The following is a 22,500-nucleotide window of genomic DNA, read 5'->3' on the forward strand; positions in this document are numbered from 1 at the left end:
TCAATAACAACCTTTCGATGTATCTCGAAAAATTGATTATTTTCATTTACGTGTACTTCGTACGTAGAGAAAAAATTATCTTATATTCGTTCTTTCATTTCGTTTTTTCTTCTTTTTTTTTTCCTTTTTGCTTCACGTATTAAATACATATTTTATATATAAATATATATATATATATATATATATATATATATGTATATATATATATATATATAAAGTTATTTCGACAGGAAGTATGTCGAGTGTTTTTATTGGACGGCGAAGGGAAAACGAGTATGAAGAATTTCTTTGTGAGAGATTTTAACGAAAGGAGAGTTTATTAGTTTCGGTGATCGGTGATTTCAATGCTTGCTTAGTCTATGAACTTTTATATATATATATATATATATACATATATACACACACACATATATATATATATGTATATGTATGTATGTATATATACTACGATGTGCCGTTCACTCGAGCGAAAGAGAGACTAATTACTACAAATTTTTTTTTTTCTTTCTTTTTCTTATTATTTTTTTACTTTATTTTTTATTTTTCTCGTTATTCTTTTTCCTTTCTTTTTTCTTCTTTTTTTTTTTTCTCTCATCTCGAAAGTGTCACATATCTTTTATCCGCTCTCGCATTAAATTCTTTTCGCAATAAAAACGATTGAGATAATAAAGTAAAAAAAAAAAAAAAAAAGAAAGAAAGAAAAAGGAAAAAAAAAGGAACGAGAAAAAGGAAAAAGGAGAAATTTTTTTTGTTAACTCTTTTAAATTTAGATATATGTACGTACGTGTCTGTGTGTATGTGTGTATGTGTATAATTAAAACTAAGTTATTTGTCTGTTCGTCTTTTTTTTTTATTTTTTTTTTTTTTATTTTTATTCAATAAATATTGGTTTTTTTTTTTTTTTTTTTTTTTTTTATAATAAATACAACGAAGAATTCGAAATGTTATTGAACTATAGTGTGAGTGTCCCAAGCACTCGATCGTCTCTAGTGCCTTTAAAAATTCGTTGTAATAAATAAATAATTAATTATTTAATAATAAATAATGATTAATTAATTATTAAAATAATTTATAAGAATTAATGAATTGCAAAGTTTTTAATAACGAATAATAACATTGTCGTTTAAATCGTTATTGCATTTAATGCATTTGAAAGGTCAATAAAAAGTTCTAAAAAATTGTTATTATTAAACTTTTAATAATAGTTTAATTAAAAATTCTGAATCTTTTTATTAAAACTTTTTAATAAAAAATTTACATTATATATATATATATATATATATATATATATATATATATATATATATATATATATATATATGGCCTCCATAGAGACGATCTCAATTCATTAAAAATTCATTAGAATAATAAATTGATTGATATAAAATAATTGATTAATAATAATTAATTGATTAATTGTTAAATAAAAACTTTTTATAATCGTATAGGGCCCCGAATCTCCGGCAACTTTACAGCCATAAAAAAAAAAAAAAAATTCCTTAAAATAATAAATAATTGATTGTTAGGTTTTCAAAAAAAAAAAAAAAAAAAAAAAAAGGAAACAAAAAATTAATATTATCTTATAAGACTGCGTTACTTTCGATGTATTTCAAGATCAATTAAAAACTCGACGATTTTTCTACATATTAAATTGTCAGATAAAATTTCTTGCAATCGTGTATGGGCCCTTTAATTAAACGGATACATCACGCGCGTTATTACAACGTCACATTAAATAAATACATTATGTCGTGTAACATAAAGAGAGATAAAAAGAGAAAGAGAATGAAATAGAGAGACACAGACAGACAGACAGAGAAAGAGAGAGAGAGAGAGAAATAAATAATCAAGCCGATTAATTAAGATCAGAAATTACGAAGGTTTCGTTAAATCTCTAAGTACCTATGTAAGTAATGATCAGGTACGTAGATAATCTGATACAAAATGATAATAAGGTGTAAGTACTTATAAAGACTACAACTTTTTCACTCTCTATCTCTCTCTATCTCTCTCTCTCTCTCTCTCTCTCTCTCTCTCTCTCTCTCTCTCTCTTTCTCTTAGTCACATATGTACTCAGACGTTCTCTATCTCTTTCTTTCTTTTTTTAAACGCGTCTAAAAAGGCACCCAACTTCTTCTATTTCTGGCTGTTGTCGTCCGGGTTTGCGTAACCAGGAGGACGAGTTTGCGAATCGACCATTTCGTCGAGCACGCGCGTGTGCATATGTGTGTGTGTGTGTGTGCGCGCGCGCGCGCGCGCGTGCGTGTGTGCATTTGTGTGTGTGAGTGTTCTTCTTCGCTCGATTTGGTTAAAAAAAAAAAAACAAAAAAAAAAAAAAATGACAAATGTACAAGAAGGAATAAAAAAAAAAAAAAGAGAGAAAAAGAAAGAAGAGAAAAGAAGCTGAAAAAAAATTATTACGTACTCTCTCGTTCGTGACGATTGATTGTCGAGAAAGTGAATAAATGAAAGACAAAAAAAAAAAAAAAGAAAAAAAAGAAGATGAGGAGAAAAAAGATAAAAAGAAAAATTAGAGAAAATTAAGAAATAAAAAGAGGAATAAAAAGAACGAATAATAAATATTTGCATAATGATGATGATAATAACAATGATAAATATTTTTCGTTTACATTTATATATATATATATATTTTTTTTTTCTTTTTTTTTTTTTTTTTTTTTTTTTTTATTAAAGTTTCTTACATTTATTGTTTCATCATTTAGATATTATTTATTCGTTCGAAATATTTCCAAAAATACTTTTCCTACGAATGTTTATTAAAAAAAAACAAGAAAAAAGAAAAAATAGAAAAAACAAGTGGAAAGAAAAAATAAATAAGAACAAATATTTTTAATATCTAGATAACATTTTTCTTTTTTTTTTTTTTTTCGAAAGAAGGTCTTTCAAAGAATTGAATATTTTCTTTTTTGCTTTTGATTTGTAAAAATATATATATATTTTTTTTTTTAATATTTAAATAATACATTAATATATCATATAGAAAAGAATGAAGATTTTTTTTTATCGTTTAAAAAATTTTCTATGCATAGTGTGTTTCAAAAATCTTTATTTTGACGAAAAGTTCACAGGTCATTCTAAAAGTCGATTATTTATATTGTAGAAATTCGATTTTAATTTTTTTCTACGGATCATAAAACTACGAGATATGCACATAAAATTAGCCAATCATAGAAATTAGCTTAAAATATCTCGACGAATGAGTTAATTGATTTTTTTTTTTTTTAAATTACCTAATAACTTTTGGATCGTGTAAAAACTTTTGGCTCACCCTGTATATAAATATATCTCGTAAGAAATAATTTTGGAATATTTAATCGTTCGTATGTGTATGAGTGAATGTGTGTGTATGGGTTAAAAAAAATTTATATATATATATATATATGTATGTGTGTGTGTGTGTGTGTATATATATAATTTTCTTATTTATTTTAATTAATTTATATTTTTTTAAACAATTCGTAAGAATTCATTCTTTTTTTAATTTTTAAAATTTTCGCCGAAATTCGGTCGAACTTTTTTTTCCATTTTTTTATTTTTATTTTTTCCCCCGATATTTTTTTCTTTCTTTTTTTTTTTGTCAATTTTTCCATCAACTCCAACCCCTTCTTTTTTGTTTGTTTTCGATACTCCACATAAAAGGAATCATTGCGAAAGAAAACAAATCAGGAGCAATATTCACGATTAATTGAACAAGATACAACTGGACGACATTTGTGTTTAATTTTTGTGTGCTCAAGTGATACTTCAATTTTGGTGGATGAACAATTCAAAGAGAGAAAAGAAAATAAATACATAAAATTAATAAGATAAAATATATGAAATAAAAAGGGAAATTTTCTTGGTCTGGTCAATATCTTTCTTTTTTTTTTGGGGAGTTTCTTTTTCTAACCAAAAAATTCGTATCAATCGGCCATTTTGTTTCGTTAATTCGACCATTTTGTTTCGCTAAGTCGGCCATTTTGTTTCGCGAAGTCGGCCATTTTGTTGATATCGCTAAGTGCTGCACAACTTAATACACATATAAACCAGAAGTTCTTCAACGTCGTCATCGTCGTCATCGACGATGTCGAGGATCTCAATCAGTGTGACAATGGAAACATGAGGACCGTTAAAAATATCCAAGCCAATCGAACCACCTCCGTTCTGATCGACCATAAATGACGTAAGTGTTATTTTACTTTTCTTTTTCTTCATCTTTCTTTTATTTCTTTCATTTTTATTTTTTTTTCGACTTTTTTTTTTTTTTTGACCTTCTCCGTTATCTTTATTTTTAAGTTACGACTTATAGAACGACGATTGCTTTTAATGAGAAAAAAGAATGAACGAGGCGTGGGGGGTAGGGATTGAAAGAAGAAGTTAAAACGATATAAAAAAAAAAAAATGAGGTAGAAAAGAAAATACGAGAAATAAGTTAATTTTATTTTTATTCGTTTTATTTATTTTATTCGGAATACGACAAAAAAAAAAGAATGAGGATAATAAAATACGAGAGAAAAAAATTATTCTTATACTTTTTCATTTATTTTATTTACTTAATTCACTTAATTTATTTATTTAGTTATTTGTTCTGAATGAAAAATGAAAAATTATTAATATCATTCGAACTTAAAAAGAAAAACTATTTTTTCTCTTGTCCTTCGAATTTTCTCGCAGAAATTAATTTCTTTTCTCACTTTTTTTGTTCTTTTAAATATTTTCGCAGGAATTATTATCTTTTTTTTTTTCTTTCTTTTCCTTTTCCGATCTAATTATATTTAATTATTTATTTGTTTAAAAAAAAAAAAAAGAAACTAGTATACTCGAGAAAATTTTTATTGTTCTTCCAAATTTTGTTCATAAAAAATGTTTCTTTCCAAATTCTTCAAAAGATTCTCTCTTTTTTTTTTTTGAACATCGAGAAACATTAAAAAAAAAAAGGAAGACATTGTCAAATAATAATCGACCATTGTTATTGTTATTATTATCATTATATTACTCTTATTATTATCATGATTGAATTAAGCCGACGAATGGCGACCGTAGCTTGAATTCGCAGTGAAAGTGCCGCGATCACGTTTTAAGTACAGTTCATACAGCAAATGTCTGCCGTTTAAGTACATTATCGTCAGTTACAAAAATATCCATCAATTTTGTGCTTTTTTTAAATATGAGTTTTTCTTCGACTAGTTTTTTTTTTAAACTACATTGATTATTGAGATGAAAGAAATATGGCGGAAAAAGAAAAATGGCGATAAATAAAAATGGTCGAAAAAATCAAAATTGCTAATGGCTGATATCGGGCGTGAAGAGGGTTAGGGTGAAGTGAGCGAAAAAACGTAAAGAAAAATTATAAGAAAAGAAAAACGAAATTTAATTGAAATTAAAATATTTCTTACGTACTATCCGTAATACAATCAAATTATATATCTTAAAAAATATATAATATATACGAGTATTATATAAATTTTATACAAAACAAAAAAAAACACGTATATAAATATATTAAACTCATAAAATTTATAAAGAAAATATATATATATTTATATTAAATTGCAACAATCTCTTTTTTGTTCTCCTCTTATTTCATATATTTAGAAAAGAAAATTTCGTTTATGAATGAATAAGTCAACGCGTTTTAATGAATATACATAACCTAAATCATAACCTATACCAAACATAACCTTTAGAATAACGTGTATCGTAAATGTGTTTCATGTTTTATTTAATTTTTCCAATTAAATAAAAGATTTTATACATTTACTATGTATATATACATATATATTTCATATACATGTATACATATATATATATATAGAAAAAGAGAAAGAGAAAGAGAAAGAGAGAGAGAGAGAGAGAAAGAAATACATTAAAACTACACTAGTCGACGACTATGAATTTACCAAGTTTGGTTTATCGGGACAGTCGAAGCTACCACTTTCATTTCTCTGTTCAACGCCAGAGAGGCCGTTGTTACACTTTCCTTGAAAGAGAGTGAGAAAGATAGAAAGAAACAGCGAGATAGAGAAAGAGAGAGAGAGAGAGAGAGAGAGAGATGTATGTAGCTTATATATAACGTGTGGTTTCAAATGGACAAGCTAAAACTCTCGGTTTCGATTGCTCGTTTTCTCAAGCGAAAAGATATACTAAGAATACTTATACAATACACACACACACACACATATATATATATATATATGCATATATATATATATCTTTCCGAAAATTTTGTAGCGATAAGAAAGTACATAAATGAACGTCAAAATCGAAATAAAAAGAATTGAATAAATGCGAACGAAACAAACGAAAAACAAAAGTATGGTGGACGAGAAAATGGCTAACAAAAAAAAAATGGCGGACGAAAAAATGTCCAATGAAAACATGTCGAATGAAGGAAAAATGGCAAAGAACAAAATAACGGACAAAAAAGATGACGAACAAAACAATGGCAGATGAGAGAAATGACGGCCAAAAAAAAAAAAAAATAAAAGAAAAAAAAATATAATGAAAAGAAAAAACATGTCGGGCAGAAGAAAGATGACGCATGAAAAATTGTGGATAAAAAAAAAATGGCGTATAAAGAAAGATTATGGATGATTAAAACATGTCGGATAGTACAAAATGTCGGAAGAAGAAAGAGAAGAAAAAACGAAACAAAAGAAAAGGCAAAAGAAAAAAAATGGCGTTATAAAGTAAATATCATCTTCATCGCTTAGTAATCGTTTCGATTAAATCAAAACGTGTAACTTTCACGTGCGCTAGCTAAACTATTACTAATTGTACGGAAATATTCTCACTAACTCGACGTTAGAGAGTTTCCTTCCGTCTTGCGTCGCTCCATTTCCTTTTTCTCCACTTAACTCACCTACCTATCTCGTACACGTCACGCGAACATATTTGATTCGTTCTTTAGATAATACATAGACACACACACACACACATACACATATCTCATATATTATGTTTAACATAACGAAAGGGAAAAATGGTAATAGAGAATAAAAAAAAAACACATACACACATACATTTCAACGCGTTTATCGATTTTAACCAAAAATAAGACTGTAGGATAGCGGGATTGAGGAACCCGGGTCTTATCCCCCGCCCCGCCCCCCCCCCTACCAATCAGACCCCCTCGTTCTTTAAGAACTTTCACAAGCAAACTCGGAGAAAAGTAGCGACCTTTTCGATGAGCATTCACGGTGAATAGTTCAAGTGCAAAGTGGGACAACAAGACGACTTCGTTTTCTCGTAATTTATATTGAAATTAAATTATCTATGGGAATCAGATTAAATACTTTATTCGATTGAATATATTTTCGAATACGTCGGTAAAAGTAGTCGAAAAAAAAATGTACAAACCGAACGGAATTATTTTATTTAATTATTAATATAATATTATTATAATAAACTTGTGCATACTCTCTCTCTCTCTCTCTATATATATATATATATAAAAGATTTGATTAAGATATTTCACTGAATATTATTATTATTATTTTATTTTATTTTTTCTTCATTTATTTTTTCTTTTTTTTTTGGGAGGGAAATTTTAAATTGTCCAATTAATTTTAAAATGGCGTTTCTATAATTAGAAACAGTAAGAAATTAATTGAAATTCCATTTTCTTTTTTTTCAAAATAATATAAACATAAATTATGTAATAGTGATAGATAAATATATTTTAATTAATATAACAACATTATCTATTATTATTGCTATTGTTAATTTTTCTTCTTTTAAGATTTTGAATCGACCGATCAATTTCAAAATGTCGTCCACATTATTGAGAGACATAACCTATTTATAGTAAATAAAATTAAACAAATTCGGTCGGATTTATAATCTTCAATTTTTTCAATATCAAATAATAAACGAATATAACTAAATATTATTAATATAATTAAATATTAGTATTAATATTGTTATTATTATTTTCTTTTTTACAAATTTGTAAATATATCGTTAATTTCAAAATGACCGAATTTTTAATCCACAATTTTTTCGTAGAAAATTATAAACGAATTATACGCAATTATATTATATATAAAAAATTGAATTAATACAACTAAACAATATTATTATAATTATTATTATTATTACTATTATTATTATTGTTTTCACAAATTTTAAACATGGATCAATTCCAAAATGGTGGAGAACTCGTACAAAAAAAAAAAGAACGCCGAAAAAATTTATTTAAAAGAACTCCTGCAATCAAATGATAAAGTTATGAAATGAGAGAAAAGAGAGATGAAAAAGAAACGAAGAAAATAGAAAAGAGAAAAGGAAAGAAGAAAAGAACAAACAAAATCTATGTCGAATGCGCGCGCGCCAATTAAATTATCCGTTATTCTTTGCGTTAAATTTAAAAAAAAAAAAAAAAAAAAAAAAAAAAAAATTATTTCTCTATATCCCATAGATTTGTAAAGGCTAAAAGGAACAAGGAAGTGATCGTAAATTTTTCAAGCATGATCGAACCTCTCGGAAGTGAACGTTTGATTAAATTGTAATAGGAAAAAAAAAAGAAAGAAGAAAATAAATGAGATAAGAAAAGAAAAAAGAAACCATAATGATCGCGCGTAGGCGAGAGCACGCACGCGCTCTTGATCGTCCATCATAGGATTATATTATGAATTATTATTATTATTATTATTGTTATTATTATTATTTTCCCATCAATACACACATAGAAATTGATGATCGGTCGTTGAACGTATTTTCCTATATTATTCTCAACGAAAACTTTCGAACATAGTTAGCGAATAAGTATCCTCCATGTTGAAAGTAAATCTAAACGCACAGTTAATTTGTAATATTTATTTACACATTTGTATATCGTTTATACAAAATGACTCGTTTTTTATTAAACGAAAGTAATGAGCCAAATATTTTTGTATTTTATTGATTATGTAAAAAAAAAAATGTTTCGAACAAAAGTTTCAACGTAATTGATTAGGATAACGCAACGTCTGTTATGATTGTTTCGTAGATGGCATTGTTGTCGTGATTTCAACCCTTTTTTTTTTTATAGAAATCGATATATTTACGTCATACGAAAATTGTAAATATAATATTGACACGATATTCAATCGAGTACTAACATTATTTGTTTTAATTTATTATTTGTTTAATTTAATTTGATGATAAATTTAATTTATTATTTTAATCGATATCTCGTAGAGGTTATGGCACCTTTTGGCTCGCCTCTTAAATATTTGGACAAAAATAAATGAATTAAAGGGATAAGAAATAGAAATTAATCGACTTATTCATCGATTGTCGAATGATAAATTGCAAATAAACGAAAAAAAAAAAATTGATCGTATTTAATTACGATTTGTCGATTTATATTGATAATAATAATGAATCGCCATATTCAAGTTAACCTATAAATTCGTCCAAAAGTTTTCGACGAATATTTCTTACGAATTATTTCGACGCATAGAAAAACGCATAGGAAAAAAAAAAAAGAAAGAAAAAACGATAAAAAGAAGAAATTTTTTCTCTTACAAATAATTACATATTAAAAATTTGATTAGAATCAATAACAAAGTCATACTGAAAATTTATATCCCGTCGTTTGATCGATCTTTAGTTAATACGATCGCTACTATTTGTGAAAGAAACCGTTTGATTTGTTTTTCTTTATTATTTTTAATTTAAATACGAAAAATAATCTTCTTAACAAATTGATTTTATATATATATATATATATATATATATATATATATAAAAGAAAAGAAACTTTAATACGCTAAATTTCTCGCGTTGTAATGATGTAATAAAGAAAAAATTCATAAACCCACACAAACTCACATATATTTTTCCACAATACTATATAATTTTTATATGAAAAAATTATATATAATAATAATAAAAATAATAATAATAATAATATTTAATTCGAATTTATATAATAATATTTAATAATAACAAACAATATAATAAATAATATAATTATTATTTATAATATAATAATATATAATTCGATCAATTTTATGTAAACATTGAACAAAAAAAGAAATAAAAAAGAAATGGATAGATGAAAAGAAATTAAAGAGAAAAAAATGCAAAAATAAAAATTAAACATACGCGTATATAAACGCAGATGTACACACGTGCAAACACACGTGCACGCACACGTGCACACACACACGCACCCTCTCCCTCTCTCTCTCTCTCTCTCTTTCTCTTCTTCCTTTCTCTGTTTTACGTAACGCTTCTACAAGAGTCCTTATCGATAATAATTATCGAATGAATGAAATATATAAATTTCATAAAATCTCTTTCTAAATGAAATCGTTGAAAACACAAACACACACACGCACACATACACATACACACATGTACATGTATATATAAAGTTCGTTTTTAAATACGGTGAGAGTGGTCTCGTACTAAAAAAGTAAAATCGAGAAAGACTTTCGACGTTCAAGAAATCGTCAATTCACTTTTGCAATCATCGAGCGTACGATCGGCAGCCCGGTATATATATATATATATATATATATATATATATATATATATATATACTACAGTCCACAGCTGATCCATACTCGATACCAACAAGACCGTAGAGAGACTATGGCAATTTTCTACTCTCGACATTCGTGCCGGTTGTCACTTACGTATGTACAGTCCGTGACAATAAGATCCTGTATTACATCTATATAGATGTAAGTATATATATATATATATATATATATATATACATATAATTAAGAATATTTAAAAAAAAATGTATTTAAATAAATATATATTTGTATTATAATTTTTATTATATATTCTATATATATTATATATATATATATGTATGTATTTATATATTAAATATAATATATATATATATATAATAAATATAATTAATGTATTAAATTATATTACTTTATACTATATAATTATTTTTCTCCTATAATATTAGGTTGGAAACTATAAAACGGGCGTTGAATGAAAATAAATAACTAAACAAAATACCCGTTTCATAGTTTCCAACCTAATATATATATATATATTGCGTTTTTTATTTACTATAGTGTCTAACGTAATAGAACGATGACATATATAGATAGTAATATAACAATTTCAAAAAATAAACTAAAGAAAATTGAAGAACAACGATAACAACAATAACAACAACAACAACAACAACAACAACAAGAACAACAATAAGAAGAAAAGAAAGAGAGGAAGAAGCATCGGGAAAGATGAAAAAGAAAAAAGAAAAGGGAAAAAAGAGGAGAAAAAGAAGGATAATAATAAAAGAGAAAAAAAGAAAAAGAAAAAGGTAAAGAAAGGAAAGAGGAAAGAAAAAAAAGATTTACTTTCAATCCCGTAGCATTGAGCTCACCAGTCTCCTCGTTTGATCTCACGTGGACCACCACGTGAACGTAGGTGGCTTTGGAACGGCCATTCTAAAAGTAGCAATCTCTCTCTCTCTCTCTCCCCCTCTCTCTCTCTCTCTCTCTTTCTGTCTCAGACACTGTCTTTGTCTCGGCCATTCTAAAAGTAGTTCTCTCTCTCTCTCTCTCTTTCTCTTTCTCAAACACTATCTATCTGTCTCACTCTCTCTCTCTCTCTCTCTCTCTCTCTTTCTCTCTACTTCATACTCCATCTCTCTCTACTACATACTATGTCTGTCTCTTTTTACTCCATACACTGTCTATCTCTATCTATCTCTTTCTTTCTACCTCGTACTCTGTCTATCTCTTTCTTTCTACCTGGTACTCTGTCTATCTCTTTCTTTCTACCCCGTACTCTGTCTATCTCTTTGTCTTTCTCTCTCTCTCTCTCTCTCTCTCTCTCTCTCTCTCTCTCTCTCTCTTGTTCTTTCTCAGGATCTATCTCTATCTCTATCTCTTTTCCGTTCGAAACGATTAGGGAATTATCCACGTTTGTGCACGTGTGTAACGTCACCTATATTACCGATTGAAAGTTAACCCGTTCAACGTTGCAGCAGCCCAAGCTGCAATGTACCGTCACGATCGTTATCTATCGAGTCACGCCATTAGAAACGAATAAATCGAGAATTCCGACTTTTTAAACTCTCAGGTAATATCGATATCTCTCTTTCTTTTGCAATTAAATGTTAACGCTAATGTTATTTATTGTTATTTACGATCGTTATTATCTCGCGTTATTTTCGTATTTTTATTGTTCACTTCTCTAATATTTTTCCTTAACTTTCTTCCTTTCTTTCTTTTCCTTCATCTTCGTTTTCATCTTCGTTATCGTTATCGTTCTCTTTTTACATTTATCGACCTTCATTCTTGTGGATAAAATTTTCTTCAAAGAAAATCAATTTTTTCTTTTTTTTTTTTTTTGTATGATTATCGCATAGAAAATGTTGACATTGTTATAGTGTGTATTTTTTTATTTATTTATTTATTTATTTTATTATTATACTTTATGGTTTCCATTTTTATGATCTTTTTCTCTTGGTTTTTATGAATAATTATAGGAAATAAATATCATTTTATTGATTAACTATGATAATATTAAACATTGTTACTTGGTTTAATTGTTATTATTTAAAATTATATTTATGACTTTTTACTTTTTAGATTTTTGATTTTTATAATTAATCCATTTTTATTGATTAATTAAAGAAAATAATTGTCGCTTATGATTAGGGATAAAAATTATTGAAGTTTTATATAGTAAATATGTGTGTGTGTGTGTGTGTATTATTTTCGTTTCTTTTCTTTTTTATTTATTTTTCTTTTTTCTTTGAATTTCATTTTTCATGATTTATTTTTATGGCGAATTAAAAAAGAATGAACGTTATTTATGGACAACCATAAAACAATATTAAGGTACATATTATTATTCCCTTATTTTTTGTTCTTATGATTTTCATTTTCTGTGAATAATTAAGAAAAAGTAAATGTGAATTATGGTTAGCCGTAAAAATTATTTACATTTTTTTTTTTTTTTTTTCTAGTATATATTAATATTCCTTTATCTTTTCTTATGGCTTTTATCTTTATGGTTGATTTGGGTAACGATATAAATATATCGTTATGGTTAACCATGAAAATATTGACTTTTATATATATAATTATTATTATTATTATTATTATTATTATTATAATTATTATTATTCTTATTTTATTTCTATAGGATTTTTATTTTTATGGATAACTAAAAAAAAAAAAAAAAGGAGAACAAATAATGAATATTATTTATGATCAATCATGAGATTATTAAAATTTATTTATTAAAATTTCTGGTATTTTTACGTTTTCCTTTTTTTTTTTTTATTACTTTTGTTTTTTTTATATATATATATATATTATTAAGGATTATATAATAAAATAATATATAAGAAATATATAATAATATATAAAAATATAAAAAGCACATATAAAAAGTAATTTAGTCCTAGTGTCGACCAAAAAAAGAAAAAAAAGAACAATAATAATGATGATGATGATGATAATGATTATAACAATAATAATAATAATGATAATGGTAATGATAGTGATGACGATGATAATGTTGATGATAATGAAGGTAATGATGGTTATAATCATAATCATAATTATAATCATAATAATAATAATAATAATAATAATAATAATAATAATAATAATAATAATAATAATAATAGTAATAGTAATATTAATAATAGTAATAGTAATAAATTTCGTAAAAAAAAAGTTCAAACTTATTATAAAATATTATAATAAAAGTTTGCAATTATGAACTCTTCGATCTACTTACCTAAATAAATGACAATTAGTAAAAGTGTATTATAAATGTTTTAAAAGCGCGCGAACTACTTTCGAATTTGAATTTGTGATCGCACGGTTACGAATAATTCATCGATCAAGTTTTTCTTTTTCTCTCTCTCTCTCTCTCTCTCTGTCTCTCTCTCTGTCTCTCTCTCTTTCTCTTTCTCTTTCTCTTTAACGTGATCCAAATTAATTTTCTTTTATTTTTCAATTACGATGATCAATCATATAAACCTAACGACGATTTTGCAATTATTAATTAATAAATCCTTCATAAATCTATTTATAATCGATCGTGATAATTTAAAAAGAAAAAAAAAAAAGAAAAGAAACAACGAAAAAAAAAAAAAAAATAAATGAAAACAAAAGAAAAAGAAAAAGAAGAAAATTTTAGGCGGATTCAAAGGTTTTTTCAATTGAAAGATTTCAAACTCGATTATTTCAAAAGTAAAGAAAGAAGATGAGATGGAAAAGAGAAGAGGAAAAAAAAAAAGAAAAAAAGAAAACAGAAAAAATAGAAGAAAGAACGTAGAAATTAAAAAAAAAAAAAAAAAAACAACGACAAAAAAATTGAAAGATAAAAACGAAAGAATAAAAGTATAAGAAACAAATCTGTGTCTTTGTGTATGTGTGTGTGCGTGTGTGTGTGTGTGTGTAAAGAGAAAAAAATTAATTAAAAGAAAAGAAAAAGAAAAAAAAAAGAAAGAAAGAAAAGTAAAAAAAGAATAAACTCGAGAGAAACGTAGCGAATAAAAAAAAAAAGGAAAAAGAAAGAAAAATGAAAGAGATTGAAAATTGTGAAAGATCTTATACATTATAAAAAATGAATTTACATAAAAAAGAAATCACACGTACACACACACACACGCACACAATGACACACAAAAATATAAAAAATCAAACGGACAGTCACATATACGTATACATATAAATATATAAACTCTCAAAGAAGAATAATCGTAAGACATTCTCTATTATATTACATTATTACATATATATATATATATATATATGTGTATATATATTAGGTTGGAAACTATGAAACGGGCGTTGAATGAAAATAAAAAACTAAACAAAACCGCCCGTTTCATAGTTTCCAACCTAATATAAAGAAAAAATTAATTTATCTACAAAAAACAATTCCACACACGCGCGCGCACACACACACACACACATGAAATTACATACAAATATAAAAGACAAACAGATAGTCATACATACACACACACACACACATATATATATATACACACATACATATACATTAATACATAAGTATACAAACTCTTAAAGAAGAATAATCTTAAGATAGAAACGAGAAGTTCATTCTGAACGATGTAAGATCTGAAAAGAGTATGCGAATAAGTTAGATAGATAAATAGATAGATAGAGATAGAAAGATAAAGAGACAGAATGGGAGACAGAGACAGAGACAGAGACAGACAGAGAGAGAGAGAGAGAGACGAATAACTCGTTTCGTTGCAAACGTGCTTTTGCTACATTTACCTTCGTCTTGTGTTGATACGGTGAAAGCTGATATTTTGTAACACTCCTGCCATTCCGTTCAGTTCCATTCCATTCCATTCCATTCCATTCGATTCGATTCTATTCCACTCGGTTCCATTCGATTCGTTTTGATACGATAGGATACGATACTTAGACGGTATCGCACGTTTCAACTGGCTATCCTAGCTCGTACCTCGTATTTACTTATTTACCTTTATTCGTTTCACTTCTCGTTGGATTTACAATCGAATAAGAAAAAGAGAGAGAGGGAGAGGGAGAGAGAGAGAGAGAGAGATCAAGTCCCGTGTAAAGACGAATGCATGCATGCCGGCAAAACACAATGCCAGGCGCACCCAGAATACATTTTTTTCTCTCTTCTCTTTTTTTTTTTTTATCTTTTTCTCTGCCCCCCCCCCTCTCTCTCTCTCTCTCTCGTTTATTTTCTTCCTTTTATTTTTTTCTTTCTTTTTTTTTTTTTCCTTTTCCATTTTTGTTTTAAATCGCGTACGTTCATTCTTCGTTTCTGTCTCACTCCCTCTATGTCCATGTTATGTGTGCATGTGTGTGTATAAAAGATCGCCATTTTTAATCCTACGAAAAATTGAATCGCCATTATTGTAAGGGTCTCTTCTTTTCTTTTTTTTTTTTTTTTTTTTTTTTCAATGATTGTGACAGGTTATGGAAACTTTTGATCTGAAAAGAAAGGAAAAATGATAAAAAATGAAAGAGAAGGAGAGGAAGTATTTTATGAAGAAGCAAAAAAGTAGGAGAACTTGTATATTTTTATCAATAAAAGAAATCTTTTAATAAATTTATTATTATTTTCTAACGAAGAAATTTTTACAATGAACTTCGATCGTGTATTGGAATTTATTCTTTACGAAAAAAAAAAAAAAAAAAAAAAAAAAAAAAAAAAAAAAAAAACAAAAGGAAGCAAATAATGAGAAAAAGATAGTAAATAGAAAAATTTGAAAGATTACGAAGATAAGAATACTTTAGTTAGAGAACGAAAAAAAAAAATTGAAAAAAAAAAAAAAAATTGAATGAAATTGATCCAATAAAAAATGGCTGCCAATTACCGAGTAAAAAATTCAATATTTTAATGAAATAACTTTATTCAAGAGGATGATTCGAATATCCTCGAGTCGTCATTATCATCATCATCATCATCATCATCATCATCATCATCATCATCATCATCATCATCATCTTCATCTTCATTTTTATCATCATCGTAGTCATCGTCGTACTCGTCGTATTTTCTTACAACGCAATCGTTTTAAAATCCTTTTCCGTGTCAAGTGCACGCGCAAGGAGAATATTTTCGCATAGTACGTGATTCGCGACCATAATTTTGTTGATACGACGAAACGATAAGTTCTGGTTGAGAGTGTTGAATATAAAAAAAAAAAAAAAAAAGAAAAAGAAAAAAAAAGGAATAAGAAAGAAAAAGTATCTTTTTTCTTTTGTATCTCATCATTTTTTTCTTTTTCTTCTTCTTCTTCTTCCATTCAGCATGATCGAACAGTTAGATAATAATTTAATTATCATACGTTAATTAGGATAATTAATAAAAATGAATAATTTTATATAGATATATATAAAATATATATGTTATATGTATATGTATATAAATAATAAATTTATAAAATTATGCTACATATGTGAATAAAAAAGGACGCATATATATACATATATATACATATATTTTTTTTCTTTTGTTCACTCATAAGGATCAAACAATTAGATATAATTAAATAATTATTATTAATTAATAATTGTATATAAATATATACATATATATATATATATAATAAAATTATGTACAGTAAAAGATATATAAGTATACGTATATACTTTTCATTCATTGTGTCGAAAGAACTATGATTGAATTATAATAATAATAATTGTTATTATTATTAAAAAAAATAATATAAATATAAATGTATATATAAAGTTGTCTAATATATGTATGAATAAAAAAAATATATATATATATATATATGTGTATAAATTTTTATTAAATTATTTATATTATACAATTAATTAAATAATAATATTAATAAATAATTATTATTATTTAATAATTATATATAAAAATTATCTATATAAAATTATCTATATTAAATATATAAATATATATATATAAAAATATATATATATATATATATATATATATATATATATATATATATATATATATTTATTTATATATTTTCTTTTTCATTCACCATGATCAAACTATAATAAAATATATATCTATAAATATAATATATATAATATAATATTTATATCTACATCTGCATAAAAAAGGAAGAAAGAGAGACAGAGAGAAAATATTACGGTAATAAATCAATTGATTAAACATTATAATATATCAATTAATATATATAAAAAAAAAAAAAGACACATATACATAAATTATCCGCCATTGGAGGACACCGTTATGTAACCATAACCTTAATCTCTTTAGAACTTCTTTTGTGAGTCCCCATCCATATATACATATATACATATATATATATATATATATGTATATATGTACTTTATTTTCCAAGTGGTCAAGTACTTACTCGATTTTTTTTCTCTCTCTTTCTCATCCATTCTCTCTCTCTTTCTCTCTCTGTTAAATTAAATATCTCACGTTAATATTGTCATTTATTCTCTCAATGTCGCTGCAGATATTACGACGAGTTTAATTTAAAAAGAATTATTAATTAAATTCTCACATCTATATATATATATATATATATATATATATATATATATATATATATATTAACGATAATATATACTTATATATATATATATATATATATATATGTATGATATATGTGTATGTATATATAAATATATGTACATATATTCCTATATGTATATATATATATATATATATATATATATATATATATATATATGTATATATATAGAAAGAATGAGAGAGAAAAATAGATAGATACAATCCAACACTATTGAATCTTAGATATACCGTTTTATCTTCGTTCAAATGTTTACAATGCAAGACATATGGGAATAGTTTCTCGATTGGTCAAATATAGTGAAGATTATTTTAAGAATGAATTATTCATTTTTGATATCTATTGAGTTGTTTTTTTTTCTTTTTTTTTCTTTTTTTTTTTTACAAACTATCAAAGCAAGTTCGATTTTTGTTGTAATACTTTTCGACCAATAATAATAATCCTGAAGTATCTTTCCTGTTTCTTTTTTTTTTTGGTTGTCCTCAAATCAAATCGTTCGAAATATTTCTCTCCCACTCTCCCCGCCTCTCTCTCTCTCTCTCTCTCTCTCTCTTTCTCGTTGCTCCAATATTGTGAGATATGATAACACGTTATGTTTGCTTATCGCGCGTACCTTTGGATTTTGTTATTTCGAATATATGTATATGTTGATGAGAAACGCTAGTGACCTTGACACGTACCAACCAGACTGCGATCTCTTTGAGGTGGCGACCATTTCTACGCGAGTGGCGTACGAAACTACTGGGAACAACGCTTTACCCCTTCTAATGCCACTGATCATCCATATCGATCGCTGGATCGTATGTAAGATCGTTTCATTATAAAAAAAAAAAAAAAAAAAAAAAAAAACAAAAAAATAAATAGAAAAAGAAAAAACTTCGAAACTGACAAAAATCGATGAAAAACGATTTGAAACAAAAAAGTGTGTGTATGTGTATGTGTATGTGTATGTGTGTATATGTGCTCTTTCATCATGAGATAAATAGTTATATGATAATAACTGTCATTTAATTTTATTAATATTATGATTATTTAACTATCTTATTTAATTTTTATCTGCTTGTTCGATCATAGAAAATAAAAAAAAAATATATATATATCTGTTTCTTTTTAATTTATATATATTACATAATTTTGTATATATATATATATATATATATATATATATATTTATTGAATAATAACAATTATTTAATTTCATTAATCATTATAATTATCACATATATGTAATTATTACATTATTACTATGTTTATATGTATGTACGTATATATGAGTGTATATGTGTATGTTTGAACACATATATATATATATATATATATATATATATGCTTCATTATATATATATAAGTATATATATACAGGTCAAGGTTGAGAACCTCTACCGTGTCTGTCGGCGACGCGGTGTGATCCATTTAAATGAGCCAATATGGCGGCTATACTAGCTTCTGTCATATAAGTGTTCCAAAATACGTAGAGCTTTTTAATAAATAATAATTCAAATAAATAACAAGTAATTGTATATTAATATATCGTTTAATAAATATATATATATATATATGTGTATAAATAAATTATAAAAATATAATATGAAATTGTCAACGAAAGAATGTATTGATAAATAAATTAATGAAAATGAAATGAAAAAATGAAAGAAAAGAAATTGCATGATTATATAAATTACAAATGAATAAATATATTTATAAATAAATTACATTCTGAGTTATAAATTATAAATAAATAAATTAATTAATTAATAGAGAACTATCAGAAATTATTTTTTTATTTTTATAAAATTATTAATTACATTAATTTGGATATTGTTTATCTCTCTTTTTTTTTTCTTTAATTGGACCAACGTGTGAAATTAAAATAATAATTAATTGATAAAAAAAGGGAAGAAGATTTTGTGAAAACATAAAGAAAATAAAAATAACAAGTAAATAAAAAATAAATTTAATTATAATTATTTATTTATTTTTCGATAACGTAATAATTATTTATTTATTCGCCAATCAAATCGCACGATATACATTACACGGATACACAGTGTACAATTCTAACCTATAATCATATATATTTATATATATATATATTTATTTATTTATTTATTAATTATTTATTATATTAAATATAATAATTTGTTTATTACAAATGGAGTCATAAATAATATACCATGTGTTCAAATTAAAAAAATCGCAACTAACGTTTATATACATTCTATACTTTTAAATGAAATCCGTCAACATGGCGGAATTAAAATAAAATGGATTCCAAAGGAAAAGACAAAAAAAGAAAAAAAGGAAAAAAAAAAGAGTAAAAGAGAAAAGCTATTTATATTACAAATAATATATTATTTATATTATCTATATTTTTATAATATTTATATTATAAATAATATAAATGTCGATATATGTATATGTGCAGTAACGTAAAAGATAAATCAACGTATACACATATACGTAGGACAAGCAAACAAATATATAGACAGAGCGAGATAGAGATAAAAAGAAAAAGAGAGAGAGAGAGAGAGAGAGAGAGAGAGAGAGAGAGACAATGAGAGAGTGAAAGACAGTGAGAGAAAGAGAGAGAGGTAGAGAGAGATAAAGAACCTCATTCATGTCACTTTCCGACCCGAGTCACGGTCGAAGTGAAATTTCGTAGTTCGTATTGACCATTTCGAAATGTTCATAAGGACCTACTTTTTCAATGGAATCATTATTGTTCTAGTTTGATACGGGTCAAGGTCGAAGTAAACGCAAACCTAAACAATAAGTTAACCGCACAACGAACCACGACATGGTTATTCCGTTAACCGCAAAGTTGATTCCGTTAACCGATATCCACGTTGAATGGACTATCAAAGAGAGATAAAGATAGATTATATATTATATATAGAATGAAAGAAAGAGAGAGAGACAAAGATACTGAAAGGATCAGAGAAAGGTAACGATAAAATAATTAGTCAGAGTTTAATGGGACTTATAATACCATACTGTAACCTTGAATAATTATTTTTTTTCGTATTTTTGAAATATGACATGTGATTCGAGTATTATATGATGGAGCGGATGTATAGGCAAGGGGGATAGGGTGGTATAGAGTGCATAAGGGGAGCGAGTTTTGATGTTAATCATGGGGGGGGAGAATTTAATGTCATGGTGTCATTTAGTTTCTTTTCTTTTTTCTTATTATTATTATTATTATTATTATTATTATTATTATTATTATTATTATTATTATTATTATTATTATTATGAATTTATTATAAATATCGTGTCTCATTCTTGTAAAATTTCGAGTGATACTCATTAATTATCGGTATTGTTTTTATTTTTATTTTTTTTTCAATTTTTAATTTTTTTTTCTTTTAAATATTCATCATCAATGCATGAATAATTTTGTTATTCACTAATAATAACGTTAACGTTAACGTTTATTGTTAACATCGGATATATCAGTTTATTATAAAAAAAAATTAAGCTCTTTTTTATTCTCGATTTTTCTTTTGAAAAATTTGCAAAATTTCGTTTTTTCCATTCGAATAAATTATTTTTATTTGTTACGATATATTTATCATAAATATGGTGTCAAACTTGTGTGAAAATTCGTGTGTGTCTTTTATTAATTGTTCTTTTTTCTTTCTGTTTTTTTTTCTTTTTTTTCTTTTTTTTTTTATGATAATAAAAATCCCAACGTTCAAATATTTTTTAATAATTTTAAACGTTAATCTATCTTAACTTATTTTACTTATTATCAATATTAATGTTAATGTTTATCAAAAAATGTCTCTCATTTGTTTTATAATAATAATAATAATAATAATAATAATGATAATAATAATAATAATAGTAATAAAAATAATAATAAAATTTATTATTAATAATTCGTACGATCGAATTAAAATTTCATATATATATACAAAAAAAAAGAAGCGAGAAAATATATGTTTACTTTAAATTATTTACATTTAAATATCGCCACGAAATTTCACGCCATTTTGATAATATATTTCTTAATTAATAAAATCATTTTAACGATAAATTCTAATAATCGTCATATTGATTAATGCAAAAAAAAAAAAATAAATGAATATCAGTTTCGATGTTAAATAAAAATACAATAAATAAATATTCATTTTGAAATTAATACGTTTGATCGTGTCCAAATTAATTATAACATAATTAAAGTATCTCAATATTTATTTGTCCAATTAATAGAAAAATTAATATCCAAGATATGTTACGTAATCAATTGAAGTTAATTTATGTATTATTAAATCTTTTTAACGTCGTTAGAACATCAATTTTCTAATGATGTTTCGATCTTATAGGGCACACTGACGTACACGTGACTCTATTTTGTGTTAGAAAGTTGGCTAACCTTTTCTCGACCGGCTGATAATCGTCTTCGCACAAGGATTGCGCAAATAAACATCAAAGATTAATCGTCGACTATTTGACTTCATCTTCATCTTCATTTTCTTGTCGCATAGTTCGTAGAT

The 22,500-nt window shown here is 25.4% G+C and overlaps 1 protein-coding gene across 5 annotated transcripts in view; it reads left to right on the forward strand.

Moving 5' to 3' along the window:
• The window catches only part of LOC124432411 (A disintegrin and metalloproteinase with thrombospondin motifs 18), a 78,252-nt gene that overhangs the window by 1,331 nt on the left and 54,421 nt on the right, over positions 1 to 22,500 (forward strand). For 3 of the 5 annotated variants that reach the window (XM_046981370.1, XM_046981364.1, XM_046981365.1), the window contains one exon: positions 3,661 to 4,183. The exons of 1 other annotated variant lie outside the window; for it this stretch is intronic. The gene's annotated coding sequence lies outside the window, so the exon portion shown is untranslated. Of the gene's footprint in view, positions 1 to 3,660; positions 4,184 to 11,915; positions 12,049 to 22,500 lie in introns of those variants that run through there. One more of the 5 variants, XM_046981369.1, reaches the window with a different exon arrangement.

This window comes from Vespa crabro, chromosome 25 (assembly GCF_910589235.1).
Source record: "Vespa crabro chromosome 25, iyVesCrab1.2, whole genome shotgun sequence".
In the NCBI taxonomy this organism is placed as follows: Eukaryota; Metazoa; Arthropoda; class Insecta; order Hymenoptera; family Vespidae; genus Vespa; species Vespa crabro.